The sequence below is a fragment of the Cuculus canorus genome, chromosome 7, assembly GCF_017976375.1.
Source record: "Cuculus canorus isolate bCucCan1 chromosome 7, bCucCan1.pri, whole genome shotgun sequence".
NCBI classification, from domain to species: domain Eukaryota; kingdom Metazoa; phylum Chordata; class Aves; order Cuculiformes; family Cuculidae; genus Cuculus; species Cuculus canorus.
The window spans coordinates 21,303,236-21,330,506 of record NC_071407.1 but is presented as its reverse complement, the minus strand read 5'-3'; the positions used below and the strand labels follow the sequence as shown (position 1 = coordinate 21,330,506).

At 42.6% G+C, this 27,271-nt stretch overlaps 1 protein-coding gene across 7 annotated transcripts in view; it reads left to right on the top strand.

Moving 5' to 3' along the window:
* USP54 (ubiquitin specific peptidase 54) overlaps positions 1-27,271 on the top strand; it is a 98,533-nt gene that overhangs the window by 6,972 nt on the left and 64,290 nt on the right. The window contains exon 1 of one of the 7 annotated variants that reach the window (XM_054071032.1): positions 17,020-17,099. The exons of 4 other annotated variants lie outside the window; for them this stretch is intronic. The gene's annotated coding sequence lies outside the window, so the exon portion shown is untranslated. Of the gene's footprint in view, positions 1-17,019; positions 17,212-26,478; positions 26,606-27,271 lie in introns of those variants that run through there. 2 more of the 7 variants (XM_054071033.1, XM_054071031.1) reach the window with 2 other exon arrangements.

Here is a 27,271-nt window from a genome sequence, read left to right as displayed (position 1 = left end):
AGAAATACCTTGTGTCGTGCAAATGTATTAAACGCTCTTAAAGAGCTCTTCGTTTTTTGGGAGAGAAAGGTAGTTTAAGTTAGCACTGTATTTCTTTAGTCAGTCCATTTACTGTTGCTGATGATTACAGCAGTCATATTCAGCAGTATAATTATCAAGTAAATTAAACTATGTACACTTCTCCATTGTGTGTTTCTTTGTTCACATTTTGCCTATGATGGGTTCCTCTCTGCCTGTTTGTCTTTTACCACAGCCGCAGCTTGCGGGGTACCTGGGTGATGTGACTGCGTGCAGTTCTTGCTGCGATGGGAGCCAGTGGTGCTCACAGGCAGAACCTGGAGGAGTTGCTGTCTCATTTCCAGAACAGAGAGCTTCTTGAGATTGAGGATAAAGAGCAGCATTTTCAGTTGAAGTTGCCTTTTCTGACTGTGTAGTTCTGGGAACACTTCTAGGCAGAAGCAGCAGTGCTAGCAAGATGGCGTCTTCCAGGGTTATTGTGCAAAGGAATAGATGAGGTTTTGGGAGAGAAAAGGTAGAAAATGCATTACTATTGACACGTCATGTCCAACTGAATTGCTTCATTCTGCTGTGACAAATATTACTTCAAGTATCAGTTAAAAAATTATATTGCTTTTTTTCCTCTCATAAGGAGTGCATGTACTGTTTGTACAGGAGTCAGGGCTAATATGTCATTTATCAATAAATTTTGCCTTTACAATATTTTATCTTATGTATGCATAGCAAACAAAAAAATAGATATCAAATTGTTTAAACAGGAAGCCAAAGCCTAAAATAAGATTTCTAATTAACCCTAAACTCTTTAAACATCTTTGGATGTTTTTATTTGGATTCTCACAGCAGAAATCATTAAATATAGATACTGATTTTTTTTTTTTTTTAGTGTTGTTTTGCTTCAAGTTTAGCTGTCTCTGGCAGGTCTGAAATGGTTATGTTAATGGTAGCGCTTCTTTCCTCCTGTCTCTGCCTCCCACTTTATTTTGATGGTATCAATACAAAAAGTGCAACAGTATTCCAAGTTGTTCATTGGCTTCCCTTTCTCCTCTTACTGCAGCTTGTCTGCAATTCATTTGAGTGATGACATGAATGCCAAATGCCGTGTCATTATGCAAAGATGTGAATTGGTTATGATATTCTTGTCTGTAATTGCAAATGGCTGTAAGTATTAATAATGCTCAAATTTCGGTACTCACTTCAATAAAACAATGGTAATGCTCCATTTGTTTAGTTATAATCTGCTGTTAAGCAGACTGAACTGCATGAATGTTTCTAAGAGAGTAGCATTGTCAATTACTTTTCAGTCTTCTAGAAGAAAGAAAAGATGCAATTAGATTTAATATTCTCTTTAGGAGAATTTTTTTGATACTATAAAAAATCATTTTGTCTGAAGAGTGAGTGTCATGTCATGAGAAAATGAAAAATTATAGAAACTATCAGAATTTTTGCCTCTAGTATAATTAGTATAGCTCTACGAAGAGGTTAATACCCACTTAAAGTTACAATGTGGAGGAAGAAATCTTATTTCTCCACTTAGTAGTAGTATTTTCTAAATGAAGCTGGTCCTAGATTTAACTGAGGTCAGTTTTGTTTTAAATACCCATATTACATCACACTGTTATTCTTTGGCATTGGAGGACAATCAAATACTTGATTTTCATTCAGGTGCTTTTAAAGAGAGCTCCAGGGTGCAAGGCGCAGTGCTGCACCATGGTTCTGCATAGCCACTCCCTTTTCCCAAATTACTTTGATATAAGGTGGGTGCTGGCAGTGCTTTCTAGTTTGAATTCTGAAGCCCATGAGATCCAGCTGCCTGTGTTGGAATGCGCACAGTTGGTAGTAACTGCAAAGCCGTTCAAGAAATAGCTTGCCCCTCACTTTCCCCACAATGATCTTATATCTGTCCTCTCCCATGATGACTATAGGCAATACACAGAATTTTCACGCATAAGTTAATTAATGTGTGAATTTTCCTTCCACTGCACATTCCCGTTCTTTAGGGATGTAGTCATGCAGTTTTAATTCTACTGATGTTCTTAAAAAAAAAAAACAAAAACAAAACCAAAGTAAGGTTCTCAACAACTACTGAATACAGAGAAATTATGAGTATGGACCTGTTTAGTTATTTATGGGTTTTAAATTTAATTTTTTCTTTGTTGGAGGGTGGAGAAGTTGCCTTAGTTTCCTGATAATATTATTCCATTAAAGAGAAGCGGTGGTGATGATTCTGAGTCTGTCAAGGACTGGTGAAGGCTGGCTCTGGGCTGCTTCAAAGTGGTTGTGGAAAAGGTCTTGATCTTCAGGATCCTCAGTCCTTTTTAATGACAGCCGGGATTTTACCTTATCATCCATAGTATCCTGGCTCAGGTCAGCGTGAGGACTCCTAGTGAGTAGTTCTGTCTGTAATAGTGCTGTTCTTTATCTTTCATTTCACAAGTAATATATCTCCTCAGAAGGAAAAGGAGTAGCATAAGGTTCTCCTTGAGCAAAACCCATGTTTGTACAGTAGCTGATGTGTAGGACTTTCCATTACTCTAAGGAGCATTTATCTTCTCTCCATGTGCTTCTGGAAGATCATTCTTTGTGGTTTTCTGGTCAGCTTTCACAGAAGTTTTTAGTATTGATCCTGGAAAAAGTAATAATACTCCTGGAGCATTACACATATAGGTTTAGACAAAGCTAATGACTTGGATTCTGGCTTTTGAAACACAGACACTTGTATATTTCTGTATTAGTGGGAACTTCCCAGAAAATTGAATGGTCAGGCAGATGTATGCATCAATGATTTTTCTCCTGTCCGGGCTTTACAAAATATATGGCACATGTGCAGTCTAATTACTTAGTGGGTCCTTCAAGTGTTCAGCACTATTTGCTGGCTGTAATTATCCAAATTACTTCAGAGAGGGGAAACAATATTCTTCTGTCTCAATAGCATTCACTTAGGTGTCCTGATTTTGGAATCTAGGGGCAGAATGTGTGTATGTGTTTGCCTGTCACCTGCATGTTCCTTGGGAAAAGCAATGCCAGATCCGCTGCCTTCCTCCAAGCTCACTTTAACTTAATTCCACAACTTGTTTATCTTCTTACCCTGCTGGCAGATTGAGATCTTTGAAATCATGGTTTTGAAAACTGGAAGTTGGAATAAAAAAACCTTTGTCTCTGCCAAAAATCCATTTGACATTTTTATAAAGAAACCTATCTTCCTGGAGGAAAAAATGGCGTCTTTGTGTAGTTTCAAGGCAAAATTGCTTTGGAGATTCTTTAGTCATTAGGGAAATTTTCCTTCCGTTGCACTAGGATTTTATCAGTGCATACTGGTACTGCAGAAATTATTTGGAATTTAGACTAGGATATAACGTAGGGCAGCATTTGTCATCTTTTTAATGATGTGCATTCTCCTACTTCCACAACTGGAGTCACTGTGCTCTTGCAGACAGAAGTTTCTCCCAGCAGACAATTTCTGTGGTTTCAGGGGCTGTTACTGCCTTAGGCAGTAACCCAGGATTGGAAATACTGATATCTTTACAGCTGGAATCAGTCCTGTTTTCTTATGCTGTTTAAATTTCAGCCTTGTGAGTCTTCTGTTCCCATTGAATGAAGTAACAGGAAAATATGTTTGTTAGTACCTTCAGCTATCTCGATGCAGCCAGGATACGAGCACTGAAAGCTTTGAATGACACAGGTTTTATGTGTCACTTGACTGCATGTTTAGTTATGTTTTGATCAGAAATATAACTCTGCCTAATAGAAAAGATAGTTGAGTAGTATTGCTGGGCAAAGTATTAGCATGCATTTTTGAAATGGTGTAAACTTGCAAGATGTGCCAATAAAAAGGAACAATATCTATTATGTGAATAATTGGGAAATAAATTAATGTACTTTGTGTGTTTACCCCTTTATGCAACACCTCCCTCTTATAAGATACAGTGGCATTGCTTGCTTGCTTAGCTCCTTCAGATCCTTTGCAGTAATGAGAAGAAATAGAGGAAAATACAGAAGAACTTGAGTGTGGCATTCTGTCTTCAAAGACTTGTGAGCCTTAGTACTGAGTTGGCTCATCACATTTGGTCTCCCTGGCCTTATCAGTGAAAGGCATGACAGCTACCATGCTGAGTTAGACTAAGAATCTGCTTAGCCTAGTTTCGCATTCTGGTGGTAATGGGCAAGGGAGCGTGCTGTTTGGTTTTCTCCTCCAGCTCACACATTGTACATTTCTGAATCTTTTAACTTGCCATTCCATTATTTTCATTGATTGCTCCCCAGAATCATTTGATTTTTCAGCTTTATGGGGTTCTCTCCTCCTCAGTGACCTCAATTTTATGGTGGGGTTATATGTTGTCATTCCTGTAGTTTAGGCTTCTGCCTGAACTCCCAGGGTTCATGTATTTGAACTGAATCTCATACCTCCTTTATTGCCATTCTGTGTTGGTAGATGGTGCTTGACGACAAGGAGGATGGTTAATAAAGGAAGGAACTCTGCTTGGTGCCTCTTGCTGGTGGCCCTATTTAAAATTTATTCTTTAAGTCAACCTTTTCGTATTCTTTGTCCCCAACAACCAATCAGTTGACTTTGTTTTCATGGCTTTTTACTTGTTTGGTGTTGGTTTTTTGTTATGTGGTCTTCTTGTTTGATGTAAGGTTTGGGGTTTTTTGTTGCTTTGATTTGGCTTTGTGTTTTTAGGAAGGGCTCTGACTGGGGTTACAGTCTTCTGTTGGTCAAACAGTGCCAACTATGGCCTAAGGAAAACACATGGAGAAAGGTTATGAATAAAACCAAGGCATGTCTGAAGTGTCTTCACTTGCGTTTTGTTTTTCCAACTGTCAGCGGTTTAAGGGTATCCTGAGCAGGATCTAGATAATAACCTGTAATTACCTCTGAGTGACCTGTCCTATGTTAATAAGTTCAGTCTTTTTAAACCAAATTTTATTTTGACACAGGCAACATGGGCAATTCCACAGTTTGTGATGTGTAGTAAATTTGTATCTCTGTATTTGTTTTTAAACCTGTTACCTCATGATTTTTTTGCTTTCCAGATTCTACTGTTGTGAAATAATGCACAATCACTTGTAATATGAAGACCTCTGTTTGCAGGCTCCTTGCTCCCTTCCTAACTACCTACCTTTCTTCATAGAATAGTTAGGGTTGGAAGAGACCTTAAAGATCATCTAGTTCCAAGCCCCCTGCCGTGGGCAGGAATGCATCCTGCTAGATCAGGCTGCCCTTTTCTTCTTTTGCTCTATCTATTGCAGTTCCACCTTAATATCTCAGGGATGCAGTGGCAGGAATTATGATTCAGACTTTAGAAGCACAAGGGATTCATGCATGTAATCTCTGTTAATTTTGTGTGCCCAAGAAGATCCCAGTGAAGTCCATGTGGCCTGCGGTCTTTGATACACAATTTTTAGCACTTTTATCCAAAGCATGTGGCTGCAGCTTTGCTCTTTGTGGGGGAGGTTAGCCCTCGCTGGGAGTACATTTGTGTTTAAAGATCCCATTGTGTTCCATGCAATCGCACAGCTTTCCAGGTTGCTTGTGGAAGGTGTTTTTAGTGAGACAGTATGCTGTCTAACTTTGTGCCTTTGCCCTGGCTCTAGATCTTTTCTTGCTGTGCCCAATTAAGAAGGGATAACAAACATCTGTGTCAGCAGAAGTAATAAAGTTGACACAAGTTGTGTGTAGTCAGTAAAATATAAGCACGTTTTTAAATAGAGCTATGGAGATGATTTAATTTTTTTAAAATGTAGTCAGTTTAAACTCTGTAGTTTCAAAGTAGCCGATTTTAAAATTGCAAAGTTGTTGACCCATCCAAGGGGAAATAAATGCGAAGGAGAGCAGGCTGGAGGGCGCAGTCTAATGGCAAATACCTAAGAAAGGATGCATATATGTATGCACAACTTTTTTTTCTTCAAGAATGTCTGTAGGTTTAGCTTATGTATTTAGATAAGCTGTTTATGGGATGATACTATGGAAAAGACAACTGCATTTAATATTTTAGAGGCATTAGAACTGGGCCACTACAGCATTGGTTTCCACAGGCTATTTTATTACATCAGCCTCCATTCCAGCCTTCCCAGTCAAATTGTCTGTAGCTGCTACCCAGGCTGAAATGTGTTGGAATTGGGGCCAGCTGCTATGTATGGCACCGCTCCCTCGCTGCTTGTGATAGCTATCCAGAAACAAGGCTCCCTCTGAGAAGCAAGGGGCTGAGAATTCATTTTTTGTCTTTACTGTGTGAGCAGGCAGTATTCCTTTTATGTTTGAAATTTCACATTAGTCTATGTGAACTAGATCTCGGCATGTTTTTCACCTTTTGTTTTTGTTTTTTTTTTTACCGGTATTCTGTTTTGAATCTTTTAGTCCAGGGATTTCAAGGAATGTACTGTGGATGGTATCGTAAGTAGCTAGAATAGATGGGCACAGAGCCTTGGTTTGACGGAGGATGCTAGTGTAGAACTGGGAATAGAATTCGGATGTTCTGGCTGTTCCAGCACTGTCATATCCCCAGTTCAGTAAGAAGAGGAACAAGATCTTGTGCTGTCTGTCTTCTTACAGAAATAGTTCTAAAATCTGTTAACTTCTTCCTGGGGGGGAAATTTTTGTAGGATATGAAAAGTAGCGTAATGAAATAACATTATGGTGAATTCTTGCAAGTTAGCAGATGATTCTGCTAATATAACTTGTATGCATACATATACAGAAGAGAGAAACTAGGTTCAATTCAGACACTCACCTTCTTAGTTCAGTCTTTCTCTGGACAGATGTTATCAGCAGTGATTGTTTCTTGTTATGGGTCTTGACCATATAGACAGGATGCAACTGAGTCTGCAGCTAAAACTAAGCACGTACAGGCACTGTGAATACAGACTGCACCATTCAAATTCTGTTAGAGAATTGTTAAACTAAATATGTATTTGGATTGAATCCCAGTGTGTCTGTGAATACAGAGCAAAGCTAATCATGTGACAGACAGTGAACTAGGTATGAGAGAGCCCTTGCTTCTTTCCCAGTTTAAAGCTAGCGGCGGAGGCTGCGTCAGTGTCATTTTTCGTGTTGATGGAAGTAGCTGTGGCATGAAGCAGCAGTGCAAATCACGTCTGCGAGGTCTGCCTCTGACTGTGTCAGTTTTCCTAAACACATTGAGTTCTTGAGCTCTGAGTTGAAATGATTATGTTATGGGAGCTGTAGTAATTAATCCACTTAATGTAAAAGAAAATCAAACACAGTTGTTTAATGTCTCTTTCAAAATACACTGAATGCCAGCCCACTTCAAATTGGCCAGTGAAGTGCTATCTAATAACGATTGGTATTGGTGTTCAATATTGCTGAGAGGGTCAATGAAAGAACAGTAACATTTGTAGCATTCTGACTAGTTTCCAAAACATTAATCTTTTTGAAGTCTACCTATAGCAAAAAGCAAACAAACAACCCCCAAAATTCCACCAGCTGAAGTCTGAATATCAGTCCTTGTAACTTACTTTTTGCTGTATCAGGAAAAGCGTGGTAAGCTGTAAATTAGTGACTGAGCAGTTGGGATGTAAGTTTTCTTTTTTTTCAGTATAATGTCCAACATTTCCCTTGAGCGTGTATAGTTAATTCACTCCTGGTTTATACTGACATGTTTTGCTTCTCAGCACGATTAGACTAGCAGTACATTAGTCAGTTAATGCTGTCAGCTGATGGTCAGTATATTGGAAAGTCTTGATAATCAGGGTTTTGGCTGCCTCCTCCTGTGGAGGACAAAACAGGGTGTGTCTGGAATAGTACTTCTTTTTTTCTTCAAAAACATTAATATTTGTACTATTAACTGAAGAAAGTCAGATACTCCCCAAAAGCTAAGTATTAATTTACTATCTTAAGCAACACAAGTAGCATTTTAATTTTCTTTTCTTCTAAGGTTGAACTTGTTAGATTTTCCTCTGCTATTTATGAAGTGTTGACACAGAGTTATACAATGTGTCGGATGAATTTTGGATAGTTTTAGGGGAACTCATTACTTTTAAAGATACTTTTGCATCGTAACTATCCGGTTTTATTAATTTATAGTTGGATTACTGTGTGCTACTTCATTTGGTCTCTGGTATTTATGGCAAGATGAAGTTTTTCAATAAAGGAAAGGGCTAGAAGGCAGTAAGTATGCTTAGTGTGTGTGGAAGATAACAGATGGTTTTCAGTTCTGTGTAATCATTGTATAATTCTTTTGTAAAGGAAATAAACAATTTGGGTGCATGGTGAATACCCTACGATGCACTTCAGAAAACTTAGGTATTAGTTATCTGGCAAAAATCAGCAGAGCTGCACTAGACCTGCTGATGTATTTGTCTTTAAACTTTTCTTTCTTCCTGTTCTTTGTTGCTATTTTAAAATAATGCGATCAGACATTTACATCTTAGACTGGCACATGTGCATGCACTGTAATAGGGTTTTATTATAATGTAGTTTAGTTCTGGGCAATGACGGCCAGTGACTAACACCCCTGAGTTGGTGCAGCAATGCAGGAATGTACCGAAGAGGGGCTGGTTGTGTGCCCTGTGCTGCCAGAGCAAACACACTGCGGGAGCTGGAGAATCTGGAATCATCTATAAAGCTCAATCCTGTTTTTCAGCTGCAATCCCTTGCTCAGTACATGTGCGTTACTATGTGAACAGAGTTCACAGTCCCCTGTCCAGCCCAGCTCTCTGTGCAGCTGGGTGTGCAGGGACATGTTCCATTCCTGGCACAGCAGTAGTGATGTTCCACTGCAAATGATCTGCTCACTGTTCTTCCCTAGCTGTGTGATGGCATGTCTGGACTGCAGAGCTCGGTTCTGTTTGTGTTACTGCCTTACTGCAGCACAAGAAGGAAATAAAAAGTGCAGGGGATGTAAGATACAGAGCAGATCTGAAGCTAGCCTTTTATAGGTACTTCTTAGTACCTAGGCACGTTATTTATTAGGCTGGACCTAATGAAATTCATCCTTTGACTTGTGAAAGAAAAGGAAACAAGTGACCAAAGCTGTCAGTACCACTAGCTGCTATTTGAAATGCTGGAAGACTTGAAAATGAACAGGAGAGGTTGGGGAAAAGGAGCCAGGACATTATAGACTATTCCTTTCGTCTTCCACGGTTTGACCAAATTATTGCACAAAGTATAAGCCTTTGGGAGACAACAAGGATTGAGTCACAACAACCACAAATTGAGGAAGGGTAAATAGTCATGCCAGTTTGATTTTCTTCTGTAACACGACAGTAAGGCCTGTGGATTGGCAAGAAAAGTATGAATTAGTTTTCATGTTAGTGAGTCCTTTGGCACTGTTTCATGTGATAATCTCACAAGTGAGTGAAGAAGCGTGGCCTGAAAGAAACTCTCGTCGAGCAGGAGCAAGACTGGTTGGGTGACTGTGCCTAGTGGGTGGTTGTTAATGATCATCTGTCAAAATGAAATGGTTGTATCGAGTGTGGATCCGCCACGGTCTGTTGGGTCTGTACTCATTCTGCTTCACTTCAGTCTTTTTGTTAATGACCTTGATGATAGAACAGAGAATGTGCTTACCAAATTGATTCACTACAAATGCCCCCAAAACTTGGAGGGAATGCATATACATAGAACACAAGTTTAAAAGCACAAAATTATTTTGAGAAAAGCTTACGAGATAAATAGGGACGAATTGAAGTTCCGCACTTAACAAAAATCATGAAATACACAAATACAGGGTAGGGAATAAGTAATGAAGTGAGAGTTCTCCAGAACTCCTAGTGTTGTAAAAGTGCAAATAGTCAGGAGGGATGAAAATATGAGTGTAGGCTGTGAAACATACAGAACAATCTTTTTTTTACCTACAGGTAAGTCTTCAGTTGAAGTGTTGCATCTGGTTTGGGCAGATGCCCCAAGAAAATACAGCTCAGCTGAACAGAGGCTGGGAGAAAAGTAATTGGATAATTTGAGGTCTAGAAAATGAGGGGCTAAGACTGAAATAATTTGAACTGGGGATAAAGGGGAGTGTGCAAGCCCCAAAAATTGAACTGGAAGGCATAAATGTGTGTGTATGCATGTATGTATTTCAAGAAGGCAGGAAGTTGTCAAGCGTAAGGCCCATCTGTGCTGGGCAGGGCAAGACAAGTGATCTCAAATTGCTGCAGAAAATGCAGATAAAGGCTTGGACCAGGAGCAAAGGACGAGTTCCTGAGATCATGGACTGTTGTTTCTCATAGCCATTTTCGTTATTTAGCTGTATTTTGTGTAACAGCATTATTTTAATACTGATGAAATGTAACTGATTAATAAATGAGGAGTTTTTATGTGGAGACAACCTGAGATAGGATCCCCTTGACAAAAGGATGGTGCAAATGGTCTCCCCATTACTGGTCCTTCCACTTCTGATGTCCTCTGACATAGTAGATTTTGTCTTGTTTCCATTGGCACCTCACCACACAAGTCCTAGGTACACTGTGCAAGGTTTTCAGCTCGCTTTTCCTACTTTACACCCTTGACAAGCCTGTCAATAGTCAAATTTCATTTATTTCTTGTTTTTTTTTAATGATTTCAGTTGTCAGTCCGGCACTCTGGGGACTCAACATGTTATTATCCTAAGAAAACGAGGAGTGTACTGTCGGCAATTGCTTTGTTTATCAAATCTTTCCCAATTTCCATTGTGTATTTCTCCACTGAGAAATGAGTGCAGCCTGGGTTACTTGAGGCTGTAACATGTAGTTAGCATACCTTGAGTCTCTGTTTGCATTGTTATACTCAAGAACACACGACTTTAATCACTGCAGTTGCAAATTACCTTGCTTAGTAAACTTAGTTTCTATTTTTTCACAGAGAAATAAGTGATTGCATGAGTCAAAGCCAGCAGCCTGTGTGTGGCAGAGCCAGCTAAACCTGAATTCTGTACCTGAGAGCACAGTTTGTCACAGCTTCAAGCACTTTCTAATGGGGCTTTTTGTTTAAGGAAATATGAAGGAAATTCCATCATTTCAGTATTCCTTCTTTCTAATAACTTATTGTGAGCTGCTTCAAATTTACATTTTTACTTTCTTTTCCTTCTTTATGTATTTGTTACTTCTTTGCCATTCTGACATGTTCATGTGAGGGAACCTGTTCTGGCAGCTGGACCAGAGGGAGGGAGAGGCCTTTGAATGTGGGATAGATATCTGATGTGGATCTTCGGGGACCCAGGGTCCTGCAGTGAAACATTCTGGAGCTTTTAACAGGTGGAGGGGTTTTGCATGTCACAGAAAAAAAAAGTAGGGTGATTTGGAAGATGTATTTGTTATTGATTTGCATATGAGGGGATGGTTTGAACTCTCTCTTCTGCTAGATCCCCGTTTGCTATTATCCTACTATTTTGCTTCTCAATCCCACAGTGAACTTGGGCTAAATTCTGTAAATAGGGTAGTGAAATGCTGGCACAGGTTGCCCGGAGGAGTCGTGGATGCCCCCTCGAGGTATCCAAGGCCAGGTTGGATGGGGCTTTGAGCACCCTGGTCCAGTGGGAGGTGTCCCTGCCCATGGCGGGGGGGGGGGGTGGGGGTGGGGGGGCGGGGGAGAGTGGGTGGAACTGTATAGGCTTTGAGGTCCCTTCCAACCCAAACCAGGTTGTGATGCTATGGGTATGCACCTTGCTTTCCTAGTTGGGTGGTCATGTTCATATCATCTGTGAGGAAAGTTGTTGCTGACATTGACCATTTAAATATTGTTCACTAGCTTTCAAATTTCCAGACAAATACAGGTGGGAGAAATCACAGGTTTGTGCTTGTTTGGGCTCTGGTCATGTATAAAAAGGGTTTCTTTTTAACCACCAGGGCCAGAAATTCTTGTTTTTAAATTGAAAATGTAGAGCTAGCTGTATGACTCTAGCAGATGATAGAGGTATTTAGAATAAATTAGAGAACCCTTACTCTGATGGAATGCAAAGTTACAGTCTATTGCTGATGAATACGCCACGATAAAGTAATCTTTCAAAAATATGCCAAAAATGCTAAGTGTCTGAGAGAATACCAGTAGCGTGTGCCACTGGGACTGGCAGGGTGAGACTACTGTAGGAGGAATGTATAATGAAGACATACCCTAGTGCAGAAGTTGCAAGATGTTGCAACCTCACCAGCCAGCTCCGAGTGGCAGTGATGCTTCTGGGTGTATGAGGCAACACCAGCGTTTGGTGCAATTCAGATGATCTGGTTGGGAACACCTGCGGTTTGGGAGCACTGCGATGCTGCTGAGCTAAGTGCTCATTGCCCGTCAAGCTGCTTTTCCCTGGATGGCTGGGCAGCAGCGAGTTCAGCAGGAGAGAGCTGTCAGTCGATGGATAATTTCCTGCTGTATCCTATGTATATTTTTTGAAAGACAGAAAAAGCCAGATCAGGAAAATCATGGCTTTATTTTTAATTGAAGAGCTGGAACGTGGATACCTTAAATAATTCGCTATTCCACAAATTGGACTTACGCCTAGCTTGGCTGCACTGGAAAATCTTACAGAGGAAGGCACAGACCGCCTGTCTCGTTGTTCGTGGGGCATCATGTTGCACTTTCCATGCTTGTCCTAATGAAGATAATTAACTTACTCTTGACCAGCAGAAGTTACTTTTGCCTTGCTTTATTCACTAAAGGAACTATGCTCTCACTGTGGAATGCTGGTTGCTGGATGGCCTTTTAAATTACCTAGTATCTCTCTCTGTGTGGAATCACAACATTAAGATATGTAACAGAAACTGTATTTATAAGTGTAAGTTAGTGTGGCCTTATGAAGACTTTATTAGCAGAGTTACAATCCAAGCTTGCAATTCAGTGATGTTGCAAAAAGCCTAAGTTTGAGTGGTAGGTTTCAGTTCTGGAGAAAGCAGAGAAAGGTCCATCCTTAACACAGCACTGGGTGCTGATACACTTGCAAAATGGGCAGGGGCTCAGCTTTACTGTGAGATTGTTGGGTTTTGAAAGTAGTATAGGTGAATGATGTGAAAAATGAAGTTGGTCTTGGGTAAATTGTTCTGCTTTCTTGAGCACAGACCACTATGCTGAACTGTACCCCTCTGCTACTCAGCAATGTTGCTGTGCAAGGTTTTTTAAGTGCCTGAAGGTGGACTATGAGAGGGATACACTCAGTTTCCCTGTAAAGTGGAGTTTGAATGCTCTCCTTGCCATAGAAGTAAATGAGATTTGTCTTATGTCACTTAGTAGCTAAGTGCTCTTAAATGACACTGAATTTATTTAGGCTACTGAAAGGTTACTGAATTTATTCAGGCAGCTGAGATTTGGGGAAAAAAATCCAGTGATCTTTACATAGAATTAGGTTACATAAAATAAGGTTTAGGAGTGATTTTTGTTGTGATTTCATTACTCAGAAAAGAACTGAGCTGTAATTTTAATTATTAAGTCTTGCATAATCAACATTGCCAGTGGATAGCTATGTCGGACCGTAATATGTGTAAATATGTTGGTTTAATTTAATAATTGCTTCTAGGGGAAGGCAACAGGAAGGCAACACAATAGTCTGTATAAGCAATAGTGCTGCAAACATGCTATGCACAATAGTCAATCTGTCAGCTGTGGAGAACCGACTTCCAGGCTCCAACGGCAGTGGCAGAGTCTCCATAAGGGTGGGAGCTCAGTGATCAAAGGGCACCGAACAGGATGGGTAACAATCAACCCAGGGATATTATTATTTTTTTTAATGTGACATTTTAAAATTATTAAAAGTATTTTTATTGAGGGGAAAAGTACATTTGACTGTATTTAAATTCCACATTTAATAGTATGCGTAATTAAGATAATCGGTTCTAAATATACTTTAAAATAATCTCCCACTACTTGTTTGCCACTAAAATTTCAGCAAATGAGATGCTGGATTGAAACTATAACTAATGAACTGACAACATAGCTTTTGACAATAAGTGTTTTAATTGTAGTGTAGATATAGCTGGTTTGATTGTTCCACACTGTTTCTCAGCTTAGAATGAAAGATGAAAAAGGGAGAAGCTTTTAATGCTTCAGTAATAGCCCAGAGAGCTGAGAGGATGAGATCCCCTAGTTCTAAAAGGGTTTAGCATTTGGTGCTTGCCCTCAGTATCAATTTAATTCAGATTACTCTAAAACCTTTTTGAAAAGTAGTTAAAAAAAATGTCATGTAGCTTCTGTCCATGTGCAGTTTGAGACTGGTATGATTGTGAATTTCTATTTTAGAAAACATGCCATATCACATTATCCATTTTTGGAAAGATTATTTAGTACACAAACCTTGGGTAACCAACCTTAGTGCAGCAGAGACACAGGTAATACCCAGAAAATGAGAAAAAAGAAAGGGGTCTAAACATGAAGAAAATTATTGTTGACATATGAATGCCTAAAAATGTCAGGGGAAAAAAAAAATTATCTCTATAGGGGAAAATGAGAGTTGAATGTGATTCAGGTATTTCAGTAAATGTCTCTTTTACAGTATCTGCCTCATTACTGAAGCAAGAAGCAAAATTTTGTGTATGAGGCTATAATATATTGTATTAAAGCATAACTCCGCCTGTTCCTGTACACAAACCAGAATGCTATTTCTCATCCTTGCCTCCAAATGCTGCACTTCCAAAGGCCAGTGTTGGTTTTGATCAGTGCTGATATCATTCCACTATTCGTTGGTGCTGCCACAAAACAAAAAAACAATGGGCAGCCTTCAGACAAAATGTTTAAGGCAACAAAAGAAGCAAAGTCGGGCTTCCACCCTGTGACTGAAACATTTGTCACAGAACTCAAATACAAAACTCAGGTCCATCCTGTCTCTAGTGGTGACCCTTATAAGAAGGGGAGAGGATGAGGAGAATAAGGCCAAGGAAGAGAGAAGGAAGGGGTAGTCACATCCCAGATCCACAAGCTATCAGCTTGCCCAGTTGAAAGACGGGATATTTCCCATGTCCACAAGCTGTCAACTTGCGTCTCCTGTGTTATCAGCAGAGCTACCCACTCTGCCTCTAGGCACGTCTCCAATGCCTCATTCACTGTTCTCAAAGCTTTCCCTTCTCTCTCAATTTTAAGTCTCTCCAACTTCCCTTTCCAAGCAGCCATCCACATAGCTGCTGCCAGGGCTCCAAGCATCACCAACAGAGCTAAAGACAAGTGGGAGCAGGTTGAGATTTCACAGCAACCTCCTCGAGGTTTTAGTATGGCTGGTGTGTTTTCATTGCTGGGGGTATAGCAATGCAATGTTTTCTGTGTGGACGAGACAGGAGTAGGAAGGATGATAGTTGTCACACCAGAAGGATGGGATGTTACCCAAAGAGACCTGGACAAGCTGGAGAAGGGGTCCTGTGTGAATCTCATGAGGTTCAACAAGGCCAAGTGCAAGGTTCTGCACCTGGCTCAGGACAGTCCCTGGGTTCAGTACATGATGGGTGATGATGTGATTGAGAGCAGCCCTGCAGGGAAGGACTTGGGGGTGCTGGTTAATGAGAAACTTTACATGAGCCGGCAATGTTCGTTCACAGCCCAGAAGGCCAACCATATCCTGGGCTGCATCAAAAGAAGCGTGGCCAGCAGGTCAAGGGAGGCAATTCTGACCCTCTATTCCTCTTTTGTGAGATCTCATCTGGATTATTGTGTCCAATTCTGGAATCCTAAACATAAGAAGAATATGGAACTGTTGGAACAGGTTCAGAGGAGGCCACAAACATGACCAGAGGGCTGGAGCACCTCCCATATTAAGACAGGCTGAGAGAGTTGGGGTTGTTAAGCCTGGAGAAGAGACAGCTCCGAGGAGACCTTATAGCAACTTTCCAATACCTGAAGGGGGCTACAAGAAAGCTAAGGAGGGGCTGATTTCAAAGGCTTGTAGTCATAGGACAGGGGCAGTGGCTATAAACTGGAGAGGGGCAGATTTAGACTAGATATGAGGAAGAATTTCTTCACGATGAAAGTGGTGAGGCACTGGCACAGGTTGCCCGGGGAGGTTGTGGCTGCCCCATCCCTAGAGGTGTTCAAGGCCAGGTTGCATGGGGCTTTGGGCAGCCTGATGTCGTGGGAGATGTCCCTGCCCATGGCAGGGGCTTGGAACTGGATGGGGTTTGAGGTCCTTTCCAACGCAAGCTATTCTGTGATTCTGTGACACAGTGTAGGCACTGCTGTGTCTCTGTTCGAGCTTGCTTCTTGGGTGGGAAATTTCAGTGTTTTGTATCTTCTGTTTCATTCTTCTCTTTCACGGCAAATGTTTTTTGCCCAGCTGAGCAGTAGGGATGCATATGCTGATTTAAGGGTCTCTTGTCCTCCAGCACATTTCCTTAGCAGAGACGATCACTGCGCAGGGCAAGGGGAGGATTGATTTTGGTTAGCTGCTGCATCCTCATCCCTAACCAAAGGCTCAGAAGAGACCTTATAGCAACCTTCCAGTATGTGAAGGGGCTACAGGAAAGCTGGAGAGGGGCTGTTTACAAAGGCTTGTAGTGATAGGACAGGGGGGGTGGGTATAAACTGGAGAGGGTTAGATTTAGACTAGATATGAGGAGGAATTTTTTCACTATGAGAGTGGGGAGGCAGTGGAACAGGTTGCCCAGGGAAGCTGTGGAGCTGTTTGATTTGTCCCGGTTACATTCCGAGCATCTCGTTTCCAGGCGGGGATGGTACAAACTGAACGGTTGTGTTTTTGTGCCATGGTGGGTTGGTTGGTTTCTTCTGGCAGAACTGCAGTCCTCAACGTGGAGCAGTTGTCGGTATCGGGTCCTGTAGGTGCCCCTGAGGACGGGCGAGGTTACAGCCACCCAAAAGGCGGTGTTGGCGAGGTGGGCGCTGGGTTCCTCTCACAAGGAACGAGCGAGAGGGGACGACCTCGAGTTGCGCCAGGGCAAGTTGAGGCTGGGGATGAGGGACAATTCTTTCCTGGGAAGGGCCGTGCCGCCTCGGCAGGACGGTGGAGCCCCCATCCCCGGAGGGCTCATTCCCCGAGAGGCTGCGGCACTCGGGAGAGCGTTCGGCGGGGCCGCCGGAGCTCGGGCGGATCCGCCCCGCGCGGCCCCTTTAAGTCGCGCCCCGCGCGGGGATCAGGTGCGTGTCCCAGGCGGTGACGTCATGGGGGTGGGGCCTGGTGCGCGCGCTGCGGGACGGGGTGGCCGCAGCGGCGGAGCGGCGGCGAACCACAGTGAGCGCGGGCGGGACCAGGGCGTCTCGGTGTGGCTCCCCAGGAGCAGGGGCTCTCGGAGTGGGAGCGGGGTCTCGGTGTAGGAGCATAGGCTCTCGGTGCGGCTCCGCAGGTGCGGGAGTGGGGGAGCTCGGGGCGGGTTCGCAAGAGCAGGGGCTCTCGGGGCGCTTTTGCAGGTGCGGGAGTGGGGGTTCTCGATGCGGGTCTGGAGGTGCAGGGGCTCTCGGGGCGGGAGTGGAGTCTCGGTGTGAGAGCATGGGCTTTCGGTGCGGTTCCGCAGGTGCGGTAGTGGGGCTCTGGGTGTGGATCCGCAGGTGTGGGAGCGGGGGGTCTCGGGGCGGGTCCGCAAGTGGTGGAGCGGGAGTCTCGGTGTGGGAGCTGGGGGGGGGGGGGGTGTTCTCCGTGCGGGTCTGCAGGTGCGGCAGCAGGGGGCTCCCGGGGCGGGTCTGCTCCTGCAGGTGCTGGCGGGCGCTGCGCTGCGTGAGTGCCTGGGAGGGGTTCTCGCGGCGTGCAGGGCATTTTATTCTTTGCAAACACAGCAAACAGGCGTTTTTGCCTGGGCACATCTGGTGTCACCCGGCTCGTGTGTAGTTGCGTGCCTGAGCTGTTGCTGCGGCAGTGACCGGGCGCCACACACCCATGTGTCCATGCCTCGCGGTGATGAGCTGCGCCCTGTGCCCGCTGCCCTGCTGTGTGACATTGAACTGGCGCCGCTCGGGTAAGCGAGGCGCTTAAACACCCCAGTCTGGGGGGACGCGAGGTGTCCCACAGCCACGCTCCCCTCTAGCCATGGGCAGGTGACAACCCACCTGCGTGGAGAGCAGTGAGGGCTGTGCGCATCGCCTGCTGGGTGGGAATGGGCAGCCCAGGTGGGATCAACACCACCTGCATCTCCATGCGCCCAGGAATCGCGTTTGCTGGCTCTGATAAAGGAAGGCAAAGTACTGGTTATGGCTTTGTTTGTGGGGTTCAGGTTTTAGGGGAATTTTTGTGTGTTTTTTTTTTTTTTTTTTTAAATAAAGGTAGAGGGGACACAGAAGCCTTTCTTTGAACATTCGTTTAATCTAATGATAAACAGCCTTTTGTATTTGTTGTTCTAATTTCTGGCCTAATGTGTTTCCTTTTCACCAGATAAATTAAAATTGTTAGAAACATATAATGGAAAAAATTCTCTTCTTAGTGGCATTGTCACATGAAGATAAAGTTGGCAGGAGGACCTCTGTCACTTTCTGGGTAGCAGAAAGATGTGAGGAAGTGAAGCGAGGCTTTATCAGGCTTGGCTTTTGACTGGAGGAAGGTCTCTTTGGCATTCTTGTGCTAACAACATAGGCTAGGAGTTCTCTTTGAAGCCTGGAATTGGAAGGACCTATCTCTACCACCTCCAATTTCTGCATGAGATTCCAAAACAACTTTAGTCTCTCGGTCTGCAGAGCTGGATTCTGGAGTAAATTCTTATTAAAATAAAGACAAATACTTTCCCATATGGCCATATGTATTTGTTATGATCTGCACTATTTTTGGTTTGAATGCACACCTATGCTGTGTGTGCAGGTTCCTTTCATCTGTTGCCTTGATAGTGTTTCAGTCTAATAAGTATGCAGAGGATGATGGCTTCTAAATTTAGCTGCTGGTGTTCATACATTGCTTGTCTTCTATATGGATCTTTGTAGTGGACATCCTGCATGAATAGATGGGCCACAATGGCCTTTGTCCTGGAATGTGCATCATCCCAGTTGGATTAACAGTGGCCTTTAGAAAGGGTTGATGTTAATTGAGCATGCTTTAAGACCAGTGCTGTCTTTAGGTACATCAGTGTATGCTTGTGCTTTGTGTGTGCCTCCCACCTGGGGCGGAGGAGCCTCTGGGTGAACACCTCATTGCCTTTGTGTGGGATTAGAACTGTTTTTTTTCACACACACAGAGTACCACCGTTCTGTCAGAAGCGGATTTGTAGCCTGAAGGGTGATGCAGCTTTAGGATGCCAGGCTAAGGTGAGCAAGTAAGTAATCTGGGACATAGTAGGATTAGGCTATAGGGTGAAATCTGGTCAATTACTTTTCTACCTGGAAATCTCTTTAACTGCTAAGTATATTTTTTCATTACTGCACCTATTACTGCGACAGATGTGACTTTCCATAGGTTTTTGGTGGGTTTTTGCTTCCCCTGGAAGTTATCAGCTATTTCTTAGCCTCCTTGTGGATGTTTTATCGTCTCAAGCCAGTTTCATTTCAATGACTGTGAAACAATAGCCGTCACAGAGTCTGATTGTATTGAAAAAGTCACTGGGTTTTCAGCATCTGCAGCAGCTTTTGCAGGCCTGTGCAGTTTTAAGAAATAGCCAGCGGTTCTAATAAAATTACTAGAAAATATTTCAAGGTGGAAAGAAAGTAATGTAAGAAATGCTGTTATTTTTCCTTATCTTTCTTGTGGCAGATTTTCATAAAGGATTTACTTTTATGAACTGCAAATTAAAATCTGTTATAAAATACTTATTTTCCTACCAAGTCATCGAGATGGTTCCTGGAATTGCCTCTGTCATTGACTTTTGTTTCAGCTCTTCACTCTCATGGTATGCGTTTAAATGCTGTTGGCAGTTGTGTGCTATACATCTGACTGTATGTGAGTCTGCCAAGGTTCAGTTGTAGGACTGAACACAGGATACTAAAAATAAGGCACAATGGAAAATAATTAGCGCAAGAAGTTTTAAATGGTATAAGATAAAGTTTTGAGTCTCATTACTTTCTCTATAACTGTGCCTTTGTGGTCTTGTTTTGTCTGTTGTTAAATTAAGTAATACAAAAGTAAACTAGTAAAGCTGTGGAACTAGAATATCAAAGGGGACAAATTAATACAGGTAGGGAGGACTTTCTCATGAGCTTACTTTGATTTTGGTTTCATGCTGCTGTAAGTTAGTTTCCAAAGCGAATCCTCCACCTCCAACCTGTCATCTCCTTTTTTTCCCATGTCAAATAAGAGCATGAAAAGCATCAGTTTTATTTGATGCAGGCAGGTGAAGCAATTTTGCATAATCTCCTTTCTCAATACTTTCTTCCAAGCCTTTAGTCAAGGACCACAGCATTGCTAAGATGCTGATGTATGAAGCTTTATAGGTTGGGTGCCATCGTTTAGGGTCACAAAGTTGTGTAAGTCCTTGATGACACTGGGAGAAGCGGATATGGATTTATCATTCCAGTTATGCCGATTCAATGCCATATGTGTGCTTTATACAGGAAAAAATATATTCTGATTCCCAGCTTAGTCCAACTGTAAATTAATTCCTGAATGTCATAGGGTCGTAATTAAACCACGTGAAAGTCCTTTCCATACAGGGAAACAAATTCTGTACTGTGCCTTTCAGGGCGTAAGACTGTGTGTGTGCCTGCCCTACCTGCACAGGTGATGGAGACTTGTCTGTGGATTTGGATATGGTATGGCATCACATGCACTCACAGAATGTGCTCGTGCTCTGACTGAGAAATTTAATGTGCTTTGTTTGATTAACAGGCACCTATAACGTGGTGTCTTACTTGTAGTCAGGAACGCCTTTTACCATCTCTTTTTGATAGGATGTTTCTAAAACTTTTGTTTGGCTTTGCCCCACACACTGAAGTGGAAGTCATGAAAAGCAGGAGGGATTATTTGCAATGCACTGAGTTCTGCAGTCGCTGAGAATAAGTATGCAATAGGTTTGCTTTTCTTGGTTATGGTTTGGTTTAGGAGTGTAGCGCCAATAAAGAATATAGTTATTTGTGGTATTTGTAGGGGTCCCTCTTTGGTAAGGAGTGGTATTTTGGTTCCTGCTTCTGTGTTTGGTAACCTTTAAACCCTGGCTTGTTTGTGGATTCCCAGACCTACCAGTGCTGCAGATAAAACCATTTTGAAGCCCTGAGTTGGAGTTCCTGGATGTGAGAAGTCAAACTGCTAGCAGGATACGTTTGTAATGATATGCTCAGGTTTCTAATGCTTTGTTTTTCTCCCGGTGTTTCTTTTGTTTTGAGCCACCTGCCAAAAGGAAGACTGGTTTCAGTGAAGAGCCTTGTAGTACTTGCACATAAAAAAGAAGACAGGTTTTTTTTCAGTTAAGTGGAAAATACTGAGTGTGAATACAAACTGTTTGTATATAAAAACTGGTTTCACTCAAAGTTGTAAATGGGCCAGATTAATTTGTCAAACCATAAGGTTTGGAAGTGGAATTATGGTGATAGTAATCTTGATAGCCAAAGACTTGACTTTATATACCAAGCAGTCCTTTCCACTATACTGCTCCTAAGCTTATTTTTAAAGCTAGTTTATATTTGAATTTAGACTACAGGCCATGGCTTCTCAGAGAATTCAACTGATACTGCTTCCCTGAGCCACCTTGCAAAAAAAAAAAAAATACTGATGGTGCTCTGCAGAGAACATTGAGGAATGGATCTGACTTCGACTACTCTGGTCTGTCCATCCACAGGGACATGTTGACTCTGACCGGGTTGTCTCTGCAGCTCCATAAAATCTTGTGTTGCCGTATGGGAAAGGGTTCTGCAAGGATGAGAACAAGCAGTTGAGAGGCTGCAGGAAGGGGGAAGGATATAAAATCTCTGGTCCCACATTACCCAGTCTCTGAATAGTCCTGGAAAGTACTTCTGGTTCTCTGTTGGTAACTACCAAAATAACAAGAGGTTCAGTTATTCTTTTAGAAATACTGAGAAATGGGGAAAAAAAAGCTTTTTGCTCATGGTGTGATATACAAGCTACTTGAATAGCTCTAGGTAACTGGATTTTCATGAAAGAATAGCTCAAGTGGGAAGGAAAAAAAAGCAGTATTGATTTTTATCAGTTTCATTGTATGTGTCCATTCAGCCTTAAGGCTGTGTCCACCCCACCATAGCAAGCTGTGTCGACAAAGTAAATCAAGATTTTGCTGTGCTTCCCTCCTGAAAGTATTTAAACAATTGTCTTGCCATGTAGAGAAGGTCAGATGAGTACAACGTATTTGTTTGTCTGATATGTTTGAACACGTTGTCCTGAAGTTTGTTAGACTGTTATAAAATTTTCTTGTTGGCTTTTATCCTTCCTCTTGAAGAGTGCACTGCTGATATGGGAACATGAGCTGCTCTTGCCCAAAGGACCCTCTCCACCCTCCATACCTCTAAAACAGGAATGGTTGATGGTCACTGCTTTGTACCCACCTCACAGAATTAACTCTTTGACCTCAAAGGTTTTCAGTGAAGGGGGAAAACATCTGTTTTCAGACTTCCTAAAATCCGGGGTATGTGTACTGTAAATTAAAACCACTGTCCTAGAGGAATGCACTTACTGAGAACAAACAGGCTAGAAAAGATTAACCAGGAGTTTGAGTTGCAGCAGGTTTTTTTGGAGCTGATCTCTCTAGGAACACAGCATAATGTTAACACAGTTTCGCTGTGGCTGCTTCAGGAGAGGGATGGGTGGTGGGATGCTTTGGTCTCAGCTGGGCGCTCCTGCTCTCTCCTGGCTTGGCCACGTCTGCTCTCAGTTGAAGTGGCTCATGCCACTGCCTCTCAGCTCACCGCGATACTCCGAAGCAGTGAGAGCATAAAGCTGGGGAAGGTAAATATTAGCCTGATCCAGTCTGTTGTTTCCCACAGTGAGATGAAACCACACCCTCAGTGCCTGTTACCGATTGCCACACAGGCATCTGACTGCAGATGAAGTGGCAGCTTTCTTATCCAGGCAAGAGAATCTAACTTCATGCCGCTCTTGAGAGACATTGGTCATTAGGCCTGCTTCTTTCCATCTTTATTTCTGTTGGCAGAGCTGGGTTTTGATGACTTACTGCTCTGTAATGGCTCACCTTGCAGACTGCCCAGTGTCAGCAGGTGGGTCAGTGGTGGTGAACACATCCATACTGGCAGCAGCCATCACGTTAGCGTAGCTGTATCATAAAGCACACTGTAAGTTACCTGCACAAGGAATTAGTGCATCTGCACAGAATCTTGGCTTTGATGGCAAAGCCCATACAAGAAGTTGCCGTAACTAATACTTCTCTGCTCCTGTACCTCTTGTAGTTTGCTCCTCTGTGTTGCACCAGTTCAGGCTGCTTATTGCAGTACTGCTCTGTATTCTGAATAACTGAAATTATAAAAATAGCCCCTTTTGTACTTTTTTTTTTTTTGGTGGTTATTTTTAACCCAGAATGTTTTCATGATACATTATGTAATGTGGTCCTAAAAAGGTGCCCATCTGCAGAACAGAGCATCAGATGTGAACAGGAGTGAGTGATCTGTGAAAAGTGGGCAGGAACTTCTGCAACCAGCTTCTTTGTTGAAGACAGTCAAGGAACTACATCTTCACCGCATAGCACTTGTTCCTGACAAACTTCTCCATGTAGACAGACTTATGGTATTTAAACTGTACCCAATGTGCTGACATTTACAGTTCTGTGTGTGGGAGTGCTGTGGTGGAAAATTACTTCGAGGTGAAGGGAAGGGCTAGCATAGCCTTTGCTGGGTGGGAAGCTGCATGATCTGCAACAGCAGAAGGAAGCTGGAATCATATGACTCTGCAGGCATTGGGAAGAGAACCCTTTTCAGTACTGAAGGAATGGTTATTGCAGCCCTCTGTCACCTCTACTTGTTTTTTTCAAAATTTTTTGTAACTTAGGCTTTTATCATTTTCTTCAACAATCTCTCACTATCTTGCCAGCCGTGAACATGTACTATATGTATACATACTCCTAATAGATAGGAAAGCCTGCAAATACATTTTCTTCTCAGATGGCTCATCTCTGAGCCAAAGCAGAAAAGCAGCAAAGAGAGACACAGAACAGGTTTGTTTCTGTTGCTGTATCTCACCTGTTTTTTCTGCCTCATTTCGGTCTGAGCAGCTCTGTGGATGGCTGTGTAATCGCTACTGTTGCTGTCAGGTCTTTGTAGCCCTGGGGGCTGCAGCGCTTGGCCAGAGCTGTTCCAGGATCCTGTGATGTCCTCATTTAGGTGAAATGTGGAAGTGCCCTTTTTTTGACTTCTTTTGTTCCTGTTCAGTGGAGAAATGTGGTAATTGCTCTGAATTCCTTCTTAGTTTGGTGGCAGTGAGTCAGATGCTACGCTGGGGTGTTTTTGGCAGAGCTCTGTCAGTGCAGCAGTGCTGCTGTGCTTTGGCTGGGGATATGGTCCCTAGCTTCTGTTCAGGGCACAGAGCCCTGCCGTCTGTCTGAGCTGTTTGACTATCAGCAGCAGGGAAGGAATCTTCTGTCTGATGCAGAGGGGTTTGTTCTAGTAGTAAACCACTTACCTGTCCTTTGCTGCTGTGTGATTTTAAAAAGCTTTAATTTTAGTTGTGATGGAAGCAGAACTGATCTTGCTTTGAAGAAAGCTTCTAGACATAATTTTCATGCTTTCTTCACACACTGAAGTGTTGAAGAACTGGATCTTGTTCAGACAGGCAACTTTTAGTCTCCGCTATCACTGTGCTGATGAGGGACTGTGTAAAATGGTGTCAAAGCAGGTGTGGAAAATGTTCATAATTTGATCTGCACTTCTAGCAGTTACTCAGGTACGTGTGGGCCTTGGAGCATTTCAGGAAAAAGCTGAGAAAGAGTTCTGAAACGATGGAAACTGAGGCTGAAGCAAAGAGGAGTTTTTAAGCATCAGTGCTACAGAAGAAGTCTTGGTGTTACTGATTGAGGTGCTCCTGCCATTTTGTGAACATTGGTCTGCACTGCCTCAGCAAGGAAATTGTGGAATCATGGGTCATCTACAGATCTTTGTTTGAGGAGGTAGGGGGAATACTTTGTTCTTTGGAGTGAGGGGAAGGAGGAAGGGAACACAGAGACAAGTGTTTTCCATGCAACAGAGCTTGCCAACCCCAGGTCATTGAGCCCCGGACATAATGCCACTTGAACAAACAGGCTCTCTGGCTCCTGGTGGGACTCATACAGAGCTTTGAAAGGAAACCTGCAGATCTGTGTAATGGTGTGAGATGCCTGGAAGACCCGGTCACTCTTTTTGTATTATAAAAATGAGGATAGGCAGATTTCTTTTTCCTGGAAAAGGTCTGTGTTGGTGTTGCAAACGGTGCTTTCAAGTGGTTTGGCTTCCTTGAAATGAGCTGTTTGAGGAAGGAGTTAACATTCTGTTCTAATCGTAGAACTGTGGATCAGGTTCTGAGCCCAGCATGGTCACTGAACATTGTACTGGGATTTGATCACAATTATGCCACTATTAGTACACTTTAGAAAATGACTTTATTTGAAATTTGCACAGACAAATTTAAATCTTTAAGTATGTATATGCATCATGAGGTAAAACATTCACTGCTTAGAGTATTGTGCATTTGCTATATTTTTTTCCCCTTTCTTTTTCCAACTCCTAATTTTGTATCAGCGAAGCTCTATCATTATGGAAAGACATAATTAAAACTTGGCTCAGCCCCTTCTATCCTGCGAGATGGGATTGTTCTTAAGGCAAACTAATTTAATTGTATTCTAACTGCTTCCTTTTTGCATTGTTTGTTTCTATTAGGTAAATGGTCCCAGTGGGGATAGTATCTTAAATACCTTGTATCGTCCAAAGCGTTACTCTATTTCAGTCCAGTTCTGTTTGTTAATACTATACTGTGCTAGGAAAGAGAGACAATGATGGGCATTGTTTTTTATAACATAACCAAAGTTTTCTTTAAAGTTATTTTGGTCTTGGGTATACAGTGAGTCTCCCCGTCCGTGCTGTGAATGTGACTGTGTTGGAAGAACAAGTTGATGCTGAGTGCAGATCACACCGTTGTCCTGGAGCTGTTGTACCCTAAGAGAGTCTGGGAATAATCATTTAGTAATGCGTATGGGAGGTTTGGGGCGTAGGAAGCTGTTTTTCTGAGCAAGCCTCTTTTTGCCTTGATGGGTATCGCTGGCTTTGAACCACAGGGGATGGTTCCAGGAATTCTCCTGCAGTAATTGTTCTTTGAAAACAGCTTTTTCTATTGAATAGCTACATGTCACTCCTGGTTCTCGGCCTGTCCTGTGAGGAAACATGCGTCTTGTTTGAGCAGCTTGCAGGAACCTTGCCAGTTCGCTTGACGTGCCGAGGGGAGCCCTGCTGTGCACAGACGGGCTTCTGTAAAACCAGCTCATCTTGTACAGCCCCATCTCCTCTGCCCCTAGTCTGGCCTTTTATGAAAGGACTTGGAAAACTTTCCTCCCTCTTGCTGGGCCCTGTTTCTGAAGGGAATTTTCAGTCCACAGGGCCAGCCTCCGGCCTTATCTCTGCTGTCAGAGCTGCCTGCCTGGTGCGTGGCAGCTCTTCGCAATGAGACTTTCCTGTGCCAAGGGAGGCTGTGGTTTTTGTTTTAACAGCTTCCTATTGTTTTCGGGTTGTCCCCTCCCACGCTATTCTAGCTCTTTCCTCCCCTCTTAAGCAATTGTTCCATACAGTATTACTCAGAGCAGACACTTGAGCAGTGAGTCTGCTGAGAGTTTTCTCAGCCCATTCTGATCTCTAGTGTTTGTTGCAATGCTGGTGTGGAGCTCAGGCAGTAGAAAGTTGCTTCTGAAGGTAGGTCTTTTTGGTATTTAAATCTTTTATTTTAATTAAGTGACATCACTGCTGTGACATGACTGGTGTTTCAGTTGAATCCAAGTTGTCACAGGAATCCTCTGTGATATATGGCAGTGAAAGGCAGAAAATAGTGCTTGTCAATGTGGATTGTCTTTGTTTCTAAGATGCAAAGAAAAAATTATTGCTTCAGTTCGTTAATAGTTTGCTTTCCAGTATTCTAGTTGTGCTGTCTGTTGGTGTTTTGTATGTGTACATTTACTTGTGTTCCACTGCCTCTGCAAAAGGCACTTCCTAAGCCATAGGCTACCCCTGTTCCACGTACCATAGCTGCTTCTCACTAACAGTATCCATGGTGTATGTGAAGATGAAGCCAGTCACAATCTGCTCACCTTAACATTTATCACAGCTGAAAGGGAAGCTGGCAGTTCATTTCCCATCCTTGTTGCTCTACAGTATAACTGTTACATAGTCGGAAGCTTTCGGGGCTGCTCTTTTGATAATTTAGATGTGCATTTGCTTCTGTTAACTTGTTGAGTTCTGTTAGAAGGTTGATAATGAAATGAGGTATTAAATATACAAAGAGCTTTTTTTATTATTTTAATGTGTTGATTTGTTAAAGTCATCTTGCTTTGGCTGGTTTCCTGAGCCCCTGCCTCCTGTGAA